The following is a 20,168-nucleotide window of genomic DNA, read 5'->3' as shown; positions in this document are numbered from 1 at the left end:
ATATTTTGGCCGGGTTTGAATTCCCGGGATTGTTGTTGATTGAAATTAGCCAAGTTGAACTTGGTGGGATGGAGTATTTATAGGGGAAGTGCTGCCGAAATTTCGTATTACCGGAACGACTCTATGACTAAGATGACTAAGCTAAGTATCTTATGTAAACATGAAAATGATAAACTAATTTTTGAATCTTATTTATATTTCCTAGCTATGACTTTATTTTCTAAAAGATTTCAAAGTCTATGAACTGTCATCTATGATGCCCCGATATCATTCTACGTTTACTTTAATATTATTTCGCGTTGGTAGTCTCACCTTAAAATACTCGTTCCTTCAAGGTGAGACAAAGCGATCACGAGTGTTCTATAATATAATTGGAGGTCACCGACCTTACGTCACTCCGATGACTACATGATTCTTCTTTGGGCTTTCCTGCGTGCCTATGAGACATATGTATATAGGATACGTAAATGCATATAAGACATGTAAATGTATGTAAGATATGTGTATATATTTTTAAAACATGCACATGACGAAAGAGCTAGAGCGCTATAGACGCTGATACATGCACATGATACACGTATATGTATATGATAAAAGCACCAGAGCGCTATAGACGCTGATGTACCTACGCGACACATGTATATGTATATTATAAAAGAGCTAGAGCGCTATAGATGCTGATATATGCATGTGTATACGGGGAAAATGGAGGTAAGGGCAGAGCGTTATGAACACATATCCACCTGATCAGTTGGCATTACATGATATGATATCGTCCTGGACGCGGGATGTGTATATTTATGGTTAAATGGATCGGCTGCCGACGCCTCGGAAATATGAGATGTCCTATTTTATATGTATATGTATATGAACAAGGAAAGATTCTTAAAGGAAAGCTAAGTACGCATAGCACCTGCCAAGGGTATATATATATACAGGTTATGTTTCTACCTCAGGACATGTGCTATTATTCTCTTATGTCGTTATTTCCGTTTTATACTTCCCGTATGCTACTATTTATGCCTTACATACTCGGTACACTATTCGAACTGATGTCCCTTCTTGTGGACGCTGCGTTTCATGCCGCGCAGGTCAGTAGACAGGTGGACTTGATCCTTAGAAGCCTTACCAGCAGTGTTGACAGCGCTCCAGTTGTTCCGGAGTCCCACTTTCGTGGTACTATTTTGTGTATGTATTTTCGGGCACGACAGTACTCGGCCCTTTCTATGTATAAGTGTACTATGTCTAGAGGCTCGTAGACAGATATGTACATTCAGTTAAGTACAGTTAGGTATATGGTGTTTTGGCATGCTAATGTTGATGTATAAGTGATAACGAAGTTTATTAGTCTATATTCAGAATGACGCCGCTAATGTTAATGTTCAAAAAAAAAATAGCTCTGTTTACATGGCTTGCTAAGAGGTAAAGGTAAAACGATTGACAAGGGGTGCTCGGTACAAGTATCGGGTACTCGTCACGGCCCCTTGACGGGTCGTGACATATTCTCACCGAGAAATTCTACAAGGGCTTAGATACAATGAATGAGATTGTTGTCAATACTGCCGCGGGAGGATGCTTCATGGACATGTCATTTGTCAGAATCACCCGTTTGCTTGATAAACTCACCACCCACAATCAAGCATGGCATTCAACTAATAATGAGACTCTCTCTTATGGTAGTCTGTCACTTGCCGCTGTTGCAAAAGAAAACCACAAGAGGGATCATGCCTTTGCTCAATTGGAAACCACGGTGGATCTATTATCAAAGAAGTTGGCAGAAAAGGATGCACTGGGGGTAAATGCTGTTGAGAAGTTACCACCTTCTTCACAGGGGATGTATCAAGTCCCTGATGGGATGTACCAAGATGGGCAACAACATTATGAAGATGCTAATTATGTCAACAACTCCCAAGAGGGTTATCAGAGGCAAAAATATCAAGGTCCGGGCCATCACCCATGGCAGAAACCTCAACACCAATTGCAAGGGAACAATTATAGCATAAATGATCAAGGAAATCCAAATCAGGGGAATTACAATAACAACAATTATGGAAACAAGAGCTCTAACCCTTACATTCCACCGAGGGGGCAAGCATTAAATTCCTAACAGTGGAGAGACAATTCAGCTATCAATGCTGCTAATGATTCTGTGAAGCTGAAAAGTATGATGCAGAAAATGCTAATGAACCAGGACAGAACTGAAAGTACAACAAAGGGAATGTCTCCGGTTCAACTATCTCATTCAGCTGCCATTCAGAAGCTTGGATCGCAATTCAGAGACCTTTCTAGAGAAGTGCATACTCCTCAACGTGGACAACTAGCAAGTGATATAGTTCCAAATTCGAAAGGTAGTGGGGTGAACTCTGTGGAGCATGTAGCTGCTATTAGCACCCGAAGTGGAAAAATACTTCAAGGTGCTGAAAAAAAGGTGATTAACCTTGAGCCAATTGTTGAAGAAGAGGTACAACCTGATGTGTTTGATGTTAGTGTGGAGGAAGTAACAGAGGAGGAAGTCCCTATTATAGCTAAAGAGGAACAAAATCTTAAAAATCTTAAGGCACAAGGAGAAAACATGAAAAGGGGAAGGCAAAACTTTGTAGCGCTCTACGCCTTTTGACTCAATTGTTCAAATCTTCGCCGCCTTTTCCTTAAAGGTTAGTGAGAAAAGCAGAAAATGACAAGTGTTTGCGATTTTATGATCAACTTAAGAAATTGACGATGAACATTCCTTTCATGGACACTACCCAAGAAATGCCTGGGTTTGCTAAGTATTTGAAGGATCTCTTAACAAAGAAGAAGAAGCCATTGAAACACGAAACTGTGGGTATCACTCATCGCGTCAGTTCTATTATTTCCAAGACCACAATGCAAAAAAAGGAAGATCCTGGAGCATTCACCATTTCATGCACCATAGGGCAGCAGGATTTTGCCAAGGCGTTGTGTGATAACGAGGCTAGCATAAGTCTTATGCTCCTTGAGATTTTCAAGAGATCAGGATTAGGGATTCCAAGGCCCACTACCATGAGGTTGCAGATGGCTGACAGATCGATCAAAAGGCCAGTTGGGTTAGTTGATGATGTTCTTGCTCAAATTAGGGAATTCCTACTGCTGGCAGATTTCGTGATCCTTGACTGTGCTGTTGATCAAGAAACTCCTATTATTCTGGGGAGACCTTTCCATGCTATAGAGAGGGCTCTTATGGATTTAGAAATGAATGAAATCAAGTTCCGGGTTAACAATGAGGAGGTGACTTTTCACGCCAACAAGGGTATGAAATTGCCTAGTCTTTATCAAAGTATTTCAGTCATTAATTCTTTTGATGTGGTGGATGAAGCGGTAGAATTCAAGATGGAAGAAGACTGCTTGGGTGAAGCATTATCGGCTATCTTGGTCAATTTTGATGCAGTGGAAATGGAGGGATATATTGAGACGGTGAACTCACTCACCGGTCTGGGGTCTTACACTTATGAGCCCAAGAAATTGTCTTTTGATCTAGAGAAGCGAACAACTCCTCCAGCAAAACCTTCAATTATTGAGCCGCCGATGTTGGAGCTCAAGCAAATTCCATCTCATCTTAGATATGAGTTTCTTGGAGCAAATGATACTCTCCCAGTCATTGTCTCATCACTTCTGAATGAGGGCCAAACTCAAAGACACATCGCAGTTTTGAGGAAACATTTGAGAGCTTTGGGTTTTACTATTGCAGACATCCGGGGGATTCCCTCCGGAATTTTTGTGAGCACCAAATTCAGTTGGAAGAGGAAAGTTCACCAAGTGTTGAGCATCAGAGAAGATTGAATCCACCGATGCAAGAGGTGGTAAAGAAAGAGATTATTAAGTGGCTAGATGCTGGGGTGGTTTACCTGATTGCTAATAGTCCATGGGTAAGTCCAGTCCAATGTGTGCCAAAGAGGGAGGCATCACTGTTGTCCCTAATTCTAAAAATGAGTTAATTCCTACAAGAACTGTCACCGGTTGGAGGGTTTGTATGGACTACAGAAAGTTGAACACTGCATCTTGCAAGGATCATTTCCCTATGCCTTTTATTGATCAAATGCTTGATCGGCTAGCTGGAAGGTCATATTATTGTTTCTTAGATGGGTACTCAGGTTACAACCAAATCAACATTGCATTGGAAGCCCAAGAAAAACTACTTTCACTTGTCCCTGTGGGACATTCGCTTTCAGCCGAATGGCATTTGGTGTTTGCAATGCCCCAGCTACTTTCCAACGATGCATGAAGTCCATATTCTCTAACATGGTTGGAAACTTTCTTGAAGTCTTCATGGATGATTTCTCTATGGTGGGAGATTCATTCGATGAATGTTTAGACCATCTTGATCGGGTGCTACAAAGGTGTGAGGAGACAAACCTCATTCTCAACTGGGAAAAGTGTCATTTTATGGTAAATGAGGGAATTGTCCTTGGCCATAAGATTTCCGAAAGGGGGATCGAAGTTGACCAAGCCAAAATTGATGTGATTTCAAAACTCCCTCCACCCATCTCAGTAAAAGGGGTTCGGAGTTTCTTGGGGCACGCCAGATTCTATAGAAGATTTATCAAAGACTTCTCCAAATTTCAAATCCAATGTGCAAACTCTTGGAAAAGGAGTACAAATTCAATTTTGATGAGAAGTGCATCAAGGCGTTTGACGAGTTGAAGTTAAAATTGACCTCAGCCCCTATTGTTGTGTCCCTGGATTGGTCTTTACCTTTTGAATTGATGTGTGATGCCAGTTGTCTTGATTTGGCATTGTGCTTGGTCAACGGCTCAACAAAATCTTGCACCCAATTTATTATGCAAGAAAAACACTAAATGGAGCTCAAATGAACTATACAGTAACAGAGCAGGAGCTTCTTGCTATTGTTTATGCCTTTGAAAGGTTCCGAGCTTATTTATTGGGTGCCAAGGTAGTGGTTCACGCTGACCATGCTGCCCTGCGGTACTTAATGGCTAAAAAGGATGCTAAGCCACGGTTGATAAAATGGGTGTTGTTACTACAAGAATTTGACTTTGAAGTCAAAGACCGAAAAGGGTCAGAAAATCAAGTGGCTGACCATCTCTCCAGACTTGAAGCAGCAAGAAGACCGATTGATGCGCTGGATATTGATGACACTTTTTCGGATGAAAGATTCTTGGCAGTCTCTAATGATGTGGCACCAAGGTATGCCGGCATTGCCAATTATTTTGTAACTAGCATTGTTCTTGAAGATTTGAAGGCATATCAAAAGAAGAAATTCTGGAGAGATTGCCGACAGTATTATTGGGATGAGCCTTACTTATTCAGAACTTGTGCAGACAATATGATTAGAAGATGTGTGGATGAATCTGAGGTGATGGATATTTTGAAGGCTTGTCATGATTCTCCGGTTGGTGGGCATCACAGTGGAAATAGAACTGCAGCCAAGGTGCTAGAGTGTGGCTACTATTGGCCAGCCATCTATCGTGATGCGAATATGTTGGCACGTTCTTGTGATAAATGCCAGTGCCAAGGCATAATAGGTCAGAAGCATGAAACACCGATGAATTATGTGCTTGAGGTGGAGCTCTTTGATGTGTGGGGCATTGATTTTATGTGGCCCTTTGTGAGCTCATATGGCCTTAAATATATTCTTGTTGCGATGGATTATGTCTCCAAGTGGGTGGAGGCGGTGGCCTTGCCTAGCAATGATGGGAGGAGAGTCATTGCATTTCTAAAGAAGAACATCTTTACTAGATTTTGCACTCCTAGAGCCATTATTAGTGATGGTGGTTCTCATTTCTGCAACAAACCATTCACTGATCTTCTTGAAAAATATGGCGTGCATCACAGGGCTGCCACTCCATATCATCCTCAAACGAGTGGTCAGGTTGAAGTCTCCAACAAAGAGATAAAGAGCATCTTGGGAAAGACGGTCAATGTGATACGTACTGACTTGTTCAAAAAGTTGGATGATGCTCTATAGGCATATCGTACAGCGTTCAAAACGCCTATTGGGACTTCACCGTATAAGTTGGTATTTGGGAAGGCATGTCATTTTCCTATTGAGCTTGAGCATAAGGCCCTTTGGGCATTTAAAAAGCTGAACATGGATTGGCATGAAGCAACCAAGCTGAGGTTGTTTCAAATCAACGAGATGGATGAATTTAGGTACAACGCCTATGAAAGTGCAACGTTGTGCAAGGAAAAGATGAAATACTATCATGACTCGAAGATCCTCAAAAAGGATTTTCAGCCAAAGGAATTGGTCCTGTCGTACAATTCGCGCCTAAAGTTCTTTCCGGGCAAGCTAAAGTCTCGATGGTCCTGTCCATTTGAAATTGTAAGTGTTTCGCCAAATGGAAGGGTCATTAAGGTGAAAACTGAGGATGGCACTCGGACTTTTAAAGTGAATGCACAAAGAGTGAAACACTATCATTGGTGCATCGATGATGGTAAAGTGGTTGATCGGTGTCATTTGAAATACTATTCCTGAACTGGGAATTAAGGTATCACGTCGAGCCGTGACGTTAAACCAAGTGCTGTGCGGGAGGCAACCCACATTTACTGCTTTACGAGTACTTTAAATATCATATTTCCTTTGTTTTCTTTTATGTTTTTGGTGTTTCCTGATGTGTTAGGATTCTGATGACAGAAAAAGAAAGTACGTGCTAAAGTTTGCAATGAAAGGACGCTCCACGTTACGCCCCATTACGGTTCGTATAATGGAGCGTAACTAGATAAAAAAAATGTAGAAATCACTGAAAGATGAGGGACAAGTTTTACGGTCTGAGTTACGGACCGTCGATTCGCGTTACGGATCATAACGCATGAGCGTAACATTGACAGAAATCTGGGCAACCATTGGAAAATTTGCACCCGTTACGCAAGGTATTACGGACCGTAACATGAGTTACGGTCCGTCGGCTGTATTGCCATGTCATTAATGAAACATGAAAACAGGGTCGTTTGGGTAGACCGTAACACGAGTTTCGGCTCGTACCTTGGGTTACGGTCCGTAACTCGAAGCGTAACCGTCAGGAACGTTTAAATACATCACCCGACGGTTACATTCCAATTCAAACAACACCTTTACCTCTTTTTAACTCCTCCTCTCCCTTATAACCCCCCCCCCCCCCCCCCCATTCTCTCTTCCTCTCTCCCTAACAATCTCTCCACTATTACCCTACCATTGTTGTTGATTTGTTCTCGTGAAGTCCATCGCTGTTTTGGTTTAGTCTCAAGTTTTTCATCCAATTTTCATCAACGATCAGGTATGACAATGTGTTGACTCTCTCTAGTCTTCCATCTATCGACAGGATTGGTATGATCTTCCATGATTAAATTTGTATACCATGCAATGTACTTCTGATCTTGAATCCCCATTGAATAATTGTGTGGGATTTGACAAAGGTGGGGGTTGGGTTTGGTATGATTGCTGTTTGAGAGACTCGTGGGCACAAGGAAAATGTTTTCCACTGAGTCGGAGGGCTTCCCGATTGAAAGTTTCATTTGTGAAACTACTAAATTGGTTTTCCCGCCAACTGTACGATAAAAGGTTTCCAAGAAAACTTGGATAACACCTGGTGAAATCTGAGTAACCCGAGGTATGTGAGGGGATCAACTGGTGTTTTATACCATACCCTTATGAGCATAATGTTGAAAATCTTGGCCTCGTGCTTAAATGGAAAAGTTTGGCTACACTGAGAATTTGTTGCAATGTTTCCCGACGTTCAGTGTTCCGGGCTGTAATGTGTGTTACAGACCATAACACCCCATCATAACACTTAGATTCCATGAAAACTTTCTGGAAATTTGGGTGACGTTACCGTAAGGTTTTATGGACCGTAACACGTTTGACGGACCGTAACATCATACCGTAACACCTATGATTTCCACATAACTTTCTAGAAATTTGGGTCACATTACGGTAAGATGTTACGGACTGTAACACATTTGACGGTCCGTCGAACATGTTACAGTCCTGGTGTTGTAAATAAATAAAATGAGTTACGGTTGAAGATATGGCCTGTAACATAGTCGACGGTCTGTCGACCGTGTTACGGTACATGAGCTAATTGGAGTCCTGAACTTCAACCAATAAGTTGTATAATTGAAAAGCTTCTTATGTATCATAGCTAACTTTTGCTTCACCAGGTATGGGTAACCCAAGGCAAGGAAAGAAGGTTGCACCCAAGGTTACTGGCAGAGGAAAAGTGTTACACCTCAAAAACAATTTCGTTGTTGCACAAGTGAATAGACTAGTGAAGAGTACGAGTATACGGTATTTCAATAACTAAGAAATGACATTCGACGACCCTAGTTGAGATTTCAAAGATGTTCGAGAAAGGGGGAGAAACTTGGCCAAGAGAAGGCAAGGCATACGATAGGTATCGGAAAGGAATTACGAGTATCGAGTTAACGAGGATTTAATGATGTCTTGGAGAATAGTGATAACGTCCCTTATATTGGCATTGAGGTATTAAGCAAGTGCTAAGAAGGTTCCATAAGGATGGGAGATCAACGAGTCGACGAATACGAGCTTCGGAATCACTGGGGATTATACGGCCAAACATACTGGCCGTATAAATTATACGGTCCGTATGTTGGGACCGTATAATCATCCATGAATGGCATACTTCTTTGGACCAAACATACGGCCCGTATAAAATGTACGAACCGTATTTTGGTCCGTATACCTGGTCGGGATCAGTTTTGGATCATTAAATAAGGGACCAAGTTTCATTTCATTTCACTTTCATATCACACCCCTTCTCTCCAAAACATCTCTCTATATTTATTTCACAAGAATTCAAGAGGTATTAGAGATCAACAAAATAAACTAAGTGAATCAAGTGTAGGAAAACCCATTAAAGATCATTCAAGTCAAGAAATCTCATTGGAGATGAACTAGGGTTTATGCTCAAGTGAAGTATTACCATCCAAGGGTTGTTCCTACAACATCTAAGGTAAGATTTATGATATTTCTATGTTGTTTAAGGTATTTGAGAGTTGAAATACTTGGATTGTAGAAGGGTATAGAAAAATGAGTCATGAATGTGGAATAGTGCCATTTTGAGTAATAGTTTGAATCGATTCATGATTCTTGATGTGTTGTGATATAAATATGTTACAAATGACGTTGAGAACATGGGATAGGCAATGTATGTGAATGAACGTAGTCATGTGTTATGACCATGGATATGGGTGAATGGAAGCGAGTGAGAAATATAGATAATGTGGATGAATAAAGATTATTGTTATGATATTGTGAATGTATTATTGATGTTTGGGAGTTGATATACGACATGGAGTAATGTCGTATAAATAAAGGAGATGCTGTCCGATTTTCCCTAGTTTTAGTCGTGTATGCTAGCTATCGATTCAAATGATAGTATGACTTTATTGAAGGTAGAAACGTGAGCTTCGGAGGAGAACATGCAAGTGGTAAATAGTTGAACGTAAAGGTATGTAAGGCTAACCCTTCTTTCATAAGGCATGGTTCTTTGGCCAAGCATCTAAATCTTTTATATGATTATGATATCCTTCAAATGATTCTATCTTTCGAGCTATTGAGTTCATGATCCTCGATATGTATTACGATTGTACTAAGTTCCTCATATGACGTGTAATCCTATAAGGATTCATGTGATGAACAACAGTGATAGTGATAACGATAACGATAGTGATGATAATGATAAGATGCTTATGAGCTAATATATATGTGTATCTATGTATGATTATTATGCAACCCTGATCTTATGAGGCCGGGTAGGATATGTATCTATTTACGTAACGCGTGCAGACCTCTGCAAATGGTACGGATAACCCTGATGCCTTGGTCGGCCAAGTCTGTATGAAACACTGAACCTTCGCGGTCGGGCATGCTATGTAAATGTTATGTATATGATATGGATATATGTATGATTTAGATACGATATGAATACGAATAAGGATACGTATATGTAAATGTGTACGGATATTAGTACGGATACGGATACAGATGTATGTACACAATTACGTACTAGAAATGGAAAGTCTCTATGAAAGGCAAGTAAGTGCTTATGACGTTGATACTGCTATCTCCCCTCCTATGCTATTTCTCATATTGCTTATTATTCTTCTATATTGATGTTGATCATGCTTTACATACTCAGTACATTCTTCGTACGAACTTCCTTTTGTTTGTGGACGCTGCGTCATGCCCCCAGGTGCCCAGGGAGACAGACTTGATCCATAGCTACATTCCCAGAGACTACATAGCAGAGCTTCATTTCATTCGGAGCTATAGCTTTTGGGTACTTATTCTTTTATGTACATAATTATGGGCATAGCGGGGTCCTGTCCCGCCTATAAGATATGTTATACTTTCCCTAGAGGCTCGTAGACATGTGTGTATGGTTAGATATGTTTGGCCTTGACGACCTATATTTTGGATTTCATTTTGTTAGCCTCGTCGGCTTATGTACATTGATATGGGCATAGATGTCAATGATGATATAAAAGGTATTGTTGTCCAATGGGACTAGTATGATTGATGAATAGAAATGTATGTTTAAAATATGTGGCTCACCTAGATGTAAGTGTAAAGGTATGCTAAGGGGTGCCCGGGTGGGCTAGCAGCGGGTGCCCGTCACGGCCCTTAGTCAGGTCGTGACAAAAGTTGTATCAGAGCCAGGTTTAGTCCTAGGGTGTGTCTACAAGCCGTGTCTACTAGAGTCTTGGTTATGGGTGTGTTGCATCCCACACTTATAAACAAGAGGCTGCATGTATTTTAGGAATAAATGACCTTCTTTCTTCATAAGAATCGTGCGATAGAGCTATGATATAAGAACTTCTTGTTCGTTAACCGTGTGTTGTGTATTTCAGAAATACCTATAAAGAGAAAGGCTACAGCAGCCCAAAAGGGAAAGGCGGTGGCAGAAAAGTAGGCTGAAAGAGCACCGCCACCGATAGTTGAGGAAAGTGAGTCCCAGAGTGCGGCTCAATCTCAGTCCTCTCGTTCAGTACCTATATTAGAGTAGCGTGAGCCCCAGCTCCAGCGCCTCCGGCTCCTCCACCGGATGCTTCAGGCTAAGATGTAAAAGAGGCCATTCATTTGCTTACTCAATTGGTTGCTGCCCACACTCAGCGGCAAAGTACAGGGCAAGGTGATAGGGTTGTTAGTGCAAGGGCCCGTGACTTCATTAGCTTGAACCCTCCGGAATTCTTTGGATCAAAGCTGGATGAGGACCCTCAAAACTTTATTGATGGGATATTGAGGACGCTTCGTTTGATATATGCTTCGGACACCGAATCGGTGGAGCTAGTGTCATATAGATTGAGAGATGTCTCGATCCATTGGTACAAAGTTTGGATGGCTTCACGGGGAGCCAATGCACCTCCCCCGGTATGGCAAGAGTTTGTTGATGCTTTCCTCCGACATTATATGCCTCCAGAAGTTCGGCGAGCTAGAGCTGATAAGTTCTTGAATCTGAGGCACGGTAGCATGAGTGCTTTAGAGTATAGTCTACGCTTCTATTATTTAGCTAGGTATGCTTCGGCCATGGTAGCGGATATGGGTGACCGAGTGCACCGATTTGTGAAGGGCTAGGGCCACATTTGATGGATAGGTGCTTGACTGTGTCCCTTCAGTACAATATGTATATTGCACGCATTCAGGCTCATGCTCAGAACTTAGAAGAAAGTCTGCAATAGCAAAGAAGTGAACGTGAGCATGATAAGGGACATAGAAAAAGGGCTAGATCTTCGGGTCCGATGAGTGAGTTTGGAGGCGGGCACTGACTGCAGGTTTCTAGACATTCCGGCCATTCTATGATTAGTGTGCCTCCACGGTTTTCAGGCCAGAGATTTGATAGATCCACTCACTCCGGGCCGAGTCAGAGTTTTTTGGGGTCTCAGTTTAGAGGTGATTCGGGTCAGGCAAGGCCACACATGCCACGATGTTCCCAGTTTGGGAAGTTACATTGGGGTCCATGCCGATTGGGTTTAGATGTTTGCTATTCATGTGGTCGACCAGGTCATATTATGCGTGATCGAACCGGAGTCGATCAAACCTTTTGAGGTGGCTACACTCGTTGGTGAATCGGCAATAGCTAGCCGGGTATATAGAAACTGTGTAATTGTGATTTGTGATCGTCGTACCATGATTGACCTGCATGAGTTAAAAATGGTGGATTTTGATGTTATTATAGGCATGGATTGGTTGGCTTCTTGCTATGCCAATGTTGATTGTAGAATGAAAATGGTTCGTTTCTAATTTCCGGGAGAACCATTTTTAGAATGGAAAGGGAATACGGCGTCACCAAAAGGTAGGTTCATTTCCTATCTAAAGGCAAGGAAAATGATCATGAAAGGATGTATTTATCATCTAGTTCGGGTTCAAGATGTAGAAGCTGAATCGCCAACTCTTCAGTCAGTTCCTGTAGTAAATGAATTTTCGGATGTCTTCCCGGAAGAGCTTCCAGGCCTCCCTCCTGAGCGGGAGATTGATTTCGCTATTGATGTGTTGCCGGACACCAAGCTTATATCTATTCCCCCATATAGAATGGCTCCCGTAGAATTGAAAGAGTTGAAGGAGTAATTGAAAGGCTTGCTTGAGAAAGGCTTTATTAGGCCTAGTTCGTCCCCATGGGGAGCACCCATATTGTTCGTCCGAAAGAAAGATGGCTCCTTGAGAATGTGCATTGACTATCAGAAATTGAATAAGGTGACGATTAAGAACAAATATCCTCTCCCGAGGATTGATGACTTGTTTGATCAATTACAATGCGCCAAATGGTTTTCAAAGATAGATTTGAGATCCGGGTATCATCAGGTGAGAGTTAGGGAGAAAGATATCCCTAAGACATCCTTCAGAACAAGATATGACCATTTCGAGTTTCGGGTGATGTCGTTTGTGCTAACTAAAGCACCGGCAGTATTTATGCATTTGATGAACAATGTGTTCAGGCCCTTCCTAGATCTCTTTGTGATTGTATTTATCGACGATATCTTGGTGTACTCTATATCCGAGGCAGAACATGCGGATCATTTACATACTATCTTTAGAGTTCTTCAAACTCGAGAGTTGTTTGAAAATTTTCTAAGTGTGAGTTTTGGTTGAACTCAGTGACATTTCTGGGACACATTGTTGCAGGCGATGGTATTCGGGTAGATAGCCAAAAGATTGAGGCCGTGTAGACTTGGCCAAGGCCCACAACCCCTACGGAGGTTCGTAGCTTTCTGGGCTTAGCAGGTTATTATAGGAGATTTGTGGAAGGTTTTCCTTCTATCTCTGAACCACTCACAAAGCTGACCCAGAAGTCAGCAAAGTTTCAATGGACGGATGCTTGTGAATGTAGTTTCCAAGAGTTGAAAGGTAGATTGACTTCTGCCCTCGTCCTGACACTTCCAGAGGGATTGGAGGGATATGTTGTGTATTGCGATACTTCAAGCGTTGGGCTAGGCTATGTATTGAGGCAACATGGTAAGGTGATTTCATTTGCTTCAAGGCAATTACGGAAACATGAGAGGAATTATCCAACCCATGATCTATAATTGGTTGTCCTGGTTCATGCGTTAAAGATATGGAGACATTATTTATACGGTTTCCATGTGGATATTTATACAGATCATAAGAGTCTTCAATATCTTCAAGCAGAAAGAGTTGAATTTGCGGCAACGACGATGGTTGGAACTGCTAAAGTATTATGATGTTGATATCTTGTATCACCCCGGAAAAGCGAATGTTGTGGCTGATGCTCTTAGCCCTAGATCTATGGGAAGTTTGTGTGATGTTCGACTAGAGAAAAGAGAAATGGCTCGTGAGCTCCAGCATTTAGCTAGCCTAGGAGTTCGAGTAGTGGACTCAGGTAACAGGGGAACTACTATTCAGAATTCAGCAGTCTCGTCGCTAGTAGCGGCAATACGAAGATTCCATGCTAATGCATTATAGATATACACTCCCTCAAAAGGAGGAGTCATTATTTGAGCTTTCAGAAGACAGAGTTCTTCGATGCCATGGCAGATTATGTGTCCCCGATGTGGCAGGTCTACGCCACCAAATATTGAGAGAAGCTCATTGTTCCAGTTATCCTATCCACCCCGGAGCAACGAAAATGTATCACGAGCTTAAGTCTATATACTGGTGGAATCGGATGAAGAAGGATATGGCAGAATTTGTAGCTCAATGTCCCAACTGTCAACAAGTAAAAATCGAGCACCAAAAGCCGGGTGTCACACCCCGACATTTCGAGGGTGTGATGGGCACTCGACCCTTACTTAGGGCCGAGCGAACCCTCAGATTCCAACTATACAGAAAATCACATCAAACTTTCTAAATTGGATAAGGTAAAATGCAGAGTAATTTTTTTTTTTTTGAAATATTCTTTCAAATCAAACAAGCACATATAAACATACAGAATCCAGTACATAACTCAGACCCACATATCGGCTGATGGAGCCGCTTACAGACGAACAACCAATACTCACGACACTGTCTGCAAAGTCTCTAACATAATCCAGAACCATAACATACAGACTCTGACTCGGCAACACTCTAGAAGCAAATGGAGTTGGCTAACCCCGCTGGATCATCTCCTGTAATAACTTTAGCTCATCTGGGAGTACCTGCGCGGCATGAAACGCAGCCCCCGAAGAACAGGGGGTCAGTACAAAAATGTACCGAGTATGTAAAGAGAAAATATCACAAGTATAGTCATAGCCCGGACCAGAAGCACAGAAATATATACGGAAGTATAACAGGCATAACCGAATCTAAATCCAAGACAGACATACCGAGTTCAACTGACAGAATCATCGCACAGAGCTGGGGCACAGATGTAACTGATACCATCATAATCAGAGACAGAGGTACAGAATGGAACAGACTGAGTCGTGGTCCAAATCAGATTACCAGAAGTACAACATACATAAACGTAATTTATCCGGACAGACAGAAGGGTAGCAGACAGAACCATAATCTTATCAGACAGACCAAAATATACGAATAGAATCATAACCGTATCGGACAGACCGAGGCGTAACAGACAGAATCGAAGTCCAGACGGACAGACAAAATCATATTCCAGACGGGCAGATAGAATCATGTTTCAGACGAACAGACAGAGTCAGATTCCCGACGGATAGAGAGAATCTCATTTCAGATGGACAGACAGAATCATAATTCATAGTCATATAGAGTCATTTGCCATAACAGAATGTTGTAGCGTATCGGATCAGGTGTTGCCACCTGTGAATCATATGATGTTTACAGAGAGTGTGCCACCTCGAGCTCAGCCCAGTACAGTGGTCACACCATACACAAACATATCGTATCAGATCGTAGCATATCATATCATATCAAAGTACTCGTCTACAAGGGGTATGCCACCTCGAGCTCAGCCCAGTACACTGGTCATCCCATACAGAGACTACCCGTTTTTCCCGCTCGAGCTCTACCCTGTACACGGGTCACGGACTAGTCTCGGGAGCTCGAGCTCCGCCCAGTACACTCCCAACGCGTCTGCCTGGTATCAAATCACACAGCGCAGATACTATCTGCTTTGGGGATCGAGCTCAGCCCAGACCACCCCTCACGGTTTTATTTCAGGACATCATGGACAACAAAGGGAAATAGCGCACGACAGGATAGCTTTGTCCGGCTCAGTGAATATACATGGTAAGGCTTGCACGAACGGAGTAGTGAGAGACCAGATACACATATTCTCAGACTCGACAGATACAAACACTTATTGACATCGGAGGATTATAAACGTATTTCGGAACGATCAGAATTGATACATGATATTTACGGATACGTTTACCACAAAATCGTTACGAACGTTTCGAAACAGATTTCGATCGACGGATCAGTTCAAGAAATCGAACAGTAGTCATAAGGCACAAACATAACCTTTTGGATGGCACGATGGAATATATCAACACAGAACGTTCAGAGTCATTTTACGTATCCAAGCGTTTCATAGGACTCGCGAGAGTGATTGAACATACTATCGGAATATTCGTACGGATTGTTCGATCAAAATATCCATATCCGAATAATTATATCAAAAATAGCCCTAGCGGGGTACTTGTATCGGAATGCCCATACTCGGATACTCATGTCAGCAAAAAGGGCATACAGTCGAATTGTAATAGTGCGCACGATCAATAACCCGGCCCGGAGGACCAGTGAACGATGTCATAATAATGGGCACGAGCGGAGTCATGAACGACTGATGCAATTTACAAATTGGAATAGTTATAGGGTCCAATATAGTCATATGTCGGCCCGTTAATCCAACTAGTCTGAACAAGTGGTCAACACGGGGTTATTCCACAAACGTTCTTCCAAAATTATGTTTGTAGTCAAAATGTAAGTTAGAATGTCGAAATACTTTTATAAGTTTGCTAAAATCATAAGTTGACCCAATGGTCAAAATAATTTGGATAATTAATCAGACGGGGTCCATTTCACAAAAATATTTCTAAAATGGTCGTTGTGGTTCAAAATATAGTTTAAAAATACCGCGGCGACCAAAACATTATTTTATAGTGGTCAAATTCATAAGTGAAAGCCTTTTTCCAACGTTATGCCAAAATAAACCTTATAGGGCAAACAGAAGGGTTTCGGACTTAGCGGGCCCACCTCGGGTCAAGTCGAGGTGGCGGACATGATTTACGGACATTTGAGGTCTACGGAATCATACATAGAGGTTTCGAAGTGATATGACCATGTTTGCACAAGTTTCGAACGTTAGGTTACTTTCTAGCCAAAATAGAGTCCTTAAGCTTCAATTGAATTGAGTGAATAGTAGTCATTTTCTAAATCGGATTTCGAGGAGCAGAATTACTCCCGGGGTTCCGATATCGACCTAACATACTAAGACATGCCAAATGAAGAAGTAGGGAGCCTTACATACCTTTCTTACTTCATACGCTCGCTTAGGCTCGATTCCCGTTTCGTCCAAAATCTGCAATTGGTCATTGTTACCAATTAGAACCTTCAAGACTTAAGAATGCACTTAACTTCATTTTTGTCTACCGAAATTTCGGCAGCACCTCCCCTATAAATATAGCACCCCCGAGAAACATCTCGGCTCAAATAATAGCAACAGCAACCCAACAACATCAACAAAGTCACAATATAGCATAATATAGGGCAAGTAGTCCTACTTTTCGACATAATGCGATAACGCTCATTCCGACTTCACATTTCCAAACTAATCTCAAATTTTCATATTCATCATTAATCAAGGTCATGACCATATAGTTTAAAAGCATTTCATATCGTTCTCACAAAATATTAACACGATATACAAAATATACAATCTTCCACCAAGATCAGATTCCCTCCAAAACTTCTACGAATTCAACAAAACTTCCCAAATCACATTATCTTCCTTCCAAATTCATTACGACAACATTAGTTCCCATTCCAGCATCTTACTTTCACACTTACACAAAAATCATATAAAATTCATATAATTTCTCATAATCACATACAAACAAATTCAATGCCAATTCAATTCATTAAACCTTCATCTACATTATAGGGATTACAACAACACAACTAACATGTTAGACAAAATAACTCCATCATTATTTCACCATAGCCTAACTCACGGCCAACATGGGAATTTTCCAACTTCATCCAATTTCATTCCACTTTCATTTCCAATATACATTCCATGCTATACACAACTAGAATTTAACATATATTCAATTCACCACAAACACACATTGTATACACACACACGGCCCTAAACTATATTCCACACCCACTTTGAAATCTTCCATTTTTTCCATACTCTCAACTCATTTCTACATACTACAACACAAACAAACCTTTATAACATAATAATATGGAGTGAATTCTTACCTTTTCTCTTCAACTTCTTCACTCAAATATGTTGTCCCATTGAAGAAACTAGTGCCCTTTCTTCCCAAATAATTGCACCATGTTGTAGAGGGACCTTGAATTGGTATAAATACCACAAGAAAACAATTTTGGATGCAAGATTTTTGGGGTGCAAATTGAGAGGGGCTGGCCGAAACTCCCCTCTCTTGCTCTCCATCTTTTGCTTTGTTTTGCTTCTTGATCTTTCTAATGGATAAGTGTATATATAATATGCTTGTCTTGATCTAGTGATCACATGCAATTCACATGACCTATTTATTGGTTTTGGGCCATGGTTTGGCCGGCCACCCTTGGATTTGGGCCTTAATTTTCTTTCAATTTTTCTCTTGGCCCAATTCGTTGAAAGCTCGTTTTGCAATTCCCGAAACTAATTTTCAAAATTCCGATTTTTGCCCTTGGCCTTCCTCCGTGTTTCCACACCACTATTTTTCATGAACAACACACCCATATGTGAATTCAAATCAACATATGGCCTTATTCTTTACAAGTCACAATCATTCCCAATTTTTTCCGAATACGCGAAAATGCGGGATATAACACCGGGCGGATTGTTGCAACCTATAGAAATCCAAACTTGGAAGTGGGAAGTGATTAAAATGGACTTCATTACAGGCTTACCCCGCTCTCAACGTAAGTATGATTCCATATGGGTGATTGTGGATAGACTCAATAAGTCAGCTCATTTCTTACCAGTCCGAACGACGTATGTGGCAGACGACTATGCAAAGCTCTATGTTAAAGAGATAGTGCGACTTCATGGTGTTACAGTATCTATTATCTCATACAGAGGAACCCAGTTTACGGATAATTTTTGGAAGTCCTTCCAAAAGGGTTTAGGGACCCAAGTGAGCCTTAGCACGACATTTCACCCGCAGACTGATGGACAAGCTGAACGTACCATTCAGACTCTTGAGGATATGTTACGGGCATGTATGTTAGATTTTGGAGGTAACTGGGATGATCACTAACCACTCATTGAGTTTGCTTATAACAATAGTTATCATTCTAGCATTCAAATTGCACCGTATGAGGCTCTATATGGGCGAAAGTGTAGATCCCCAATTGGGTGGTTCGAGGTAGGAGAGACTAAATTGATAGGGCCAGACTTGGTCCAGCAAGCCATAAAGAAGGTTAAGCTCATACAAGATCGATTGTTAGCAGCCCAAAGTCGTCAAAAGTCCTATGCGGATAATCGTCGAAGGGACTTAGAGTTCCAAGTGAAAGATTGGGTATTCTTGAAAGTGTCACCAATGAAGGGTGTAATGAGATTTGGCAAAAAGGGGAAGCTTAGTCCCCGGTACATTGGGTCGTATGAGATTGTGCGCAAAGTAGGCAAAGTGGCCTATGAACTAGATCTACCTCCTGATTTAGAGTCAGTCCACCCAGTTTTCCATGTCTCGATGCTTCGAAAATGTGTTGGAGATCTTACTAGGATCGTGCCAATAAATGATGTTAATGTGACAAAGAAGTTGACTTATAAAGAGGTACCCATTGCCATACTAGATAGGCAAGTACGGAGGCTTAGAAACAAAGAAGTGGCCTCAGTTAAGGTTTTATGGAGAAGCAGTAAACGAGAAGAAATGACATGGGAAGCGGAATAAATTATGCGATCCAAGTACCCGCACTTATTTCAGCCCCCGGAAGAGGGCCAAGATGAGACATCAAGATCATAAGGTATGTATGTTTTCCTTTTTATGTATTTGGGTCGTGTGTGGCCAAATTCCATTGCTATTATGTTGTGGCCCTGTGAGGGATTGTTATTATGGGTTGTTGTGACAGGATGGTAGTGCCATATTATTAGGGAAACTCTAGTGAAACTTTCGTAGAATCCCCGAGTGCATAACATTCGAGGACGAATGTTCTTAAGGGGGGAAGAATTTTACACCTCGAAAATTTTTCCATTGATGCACAAGTGAATAGACTAGTGAAGAGTACGAGTGTACGGTATTTCAATAAGTAAGAAATGACACTCGACGACCCTAGTTGAGATTTCAAAGATGTTCGAGAAAGGGGGAGAAAGTTGGCCAAGAGAAGGCAAGGCATATGATAGGTATCGGAAAGGAATTACGAGTATCGAGTTAACGAGGATTTAATGATGTCTTGGAGAAGAGTGATAACATCCCTTAGATTGGCAATGAGGTGTTAAGAAAGTGCTAAGAAGGTTCCATAAGCGTGGGAGATAAACGAGTCGACGAAAACGAGCTTCGGAATCACCGGGGATTATACGGCCAAACATACTGGCCGTATAAGTTATACGGTCCGTATGTTGGGACCGTATAATCAGCCCAGAATGGCATACTTCTCTAGA

Source organism: Lycium barbarum, chromosome 3, assembly GCF_019175385.1.
Source record: "Lycium barbarum isolate Lr01 chromosome 3, ASM1917538v2, whole genome shotgun sequence".
NCBI lineage: Eukaryota > Viridiplantae > Streptophyta > Magnoliopsida > Solanales > Solanaceae > Lycium > Lycium barbarum.
The sequence above is the reverse complement of the archived record's forward strand: the minus strand, read 5'-3'. Positions refer to the sequence as shown.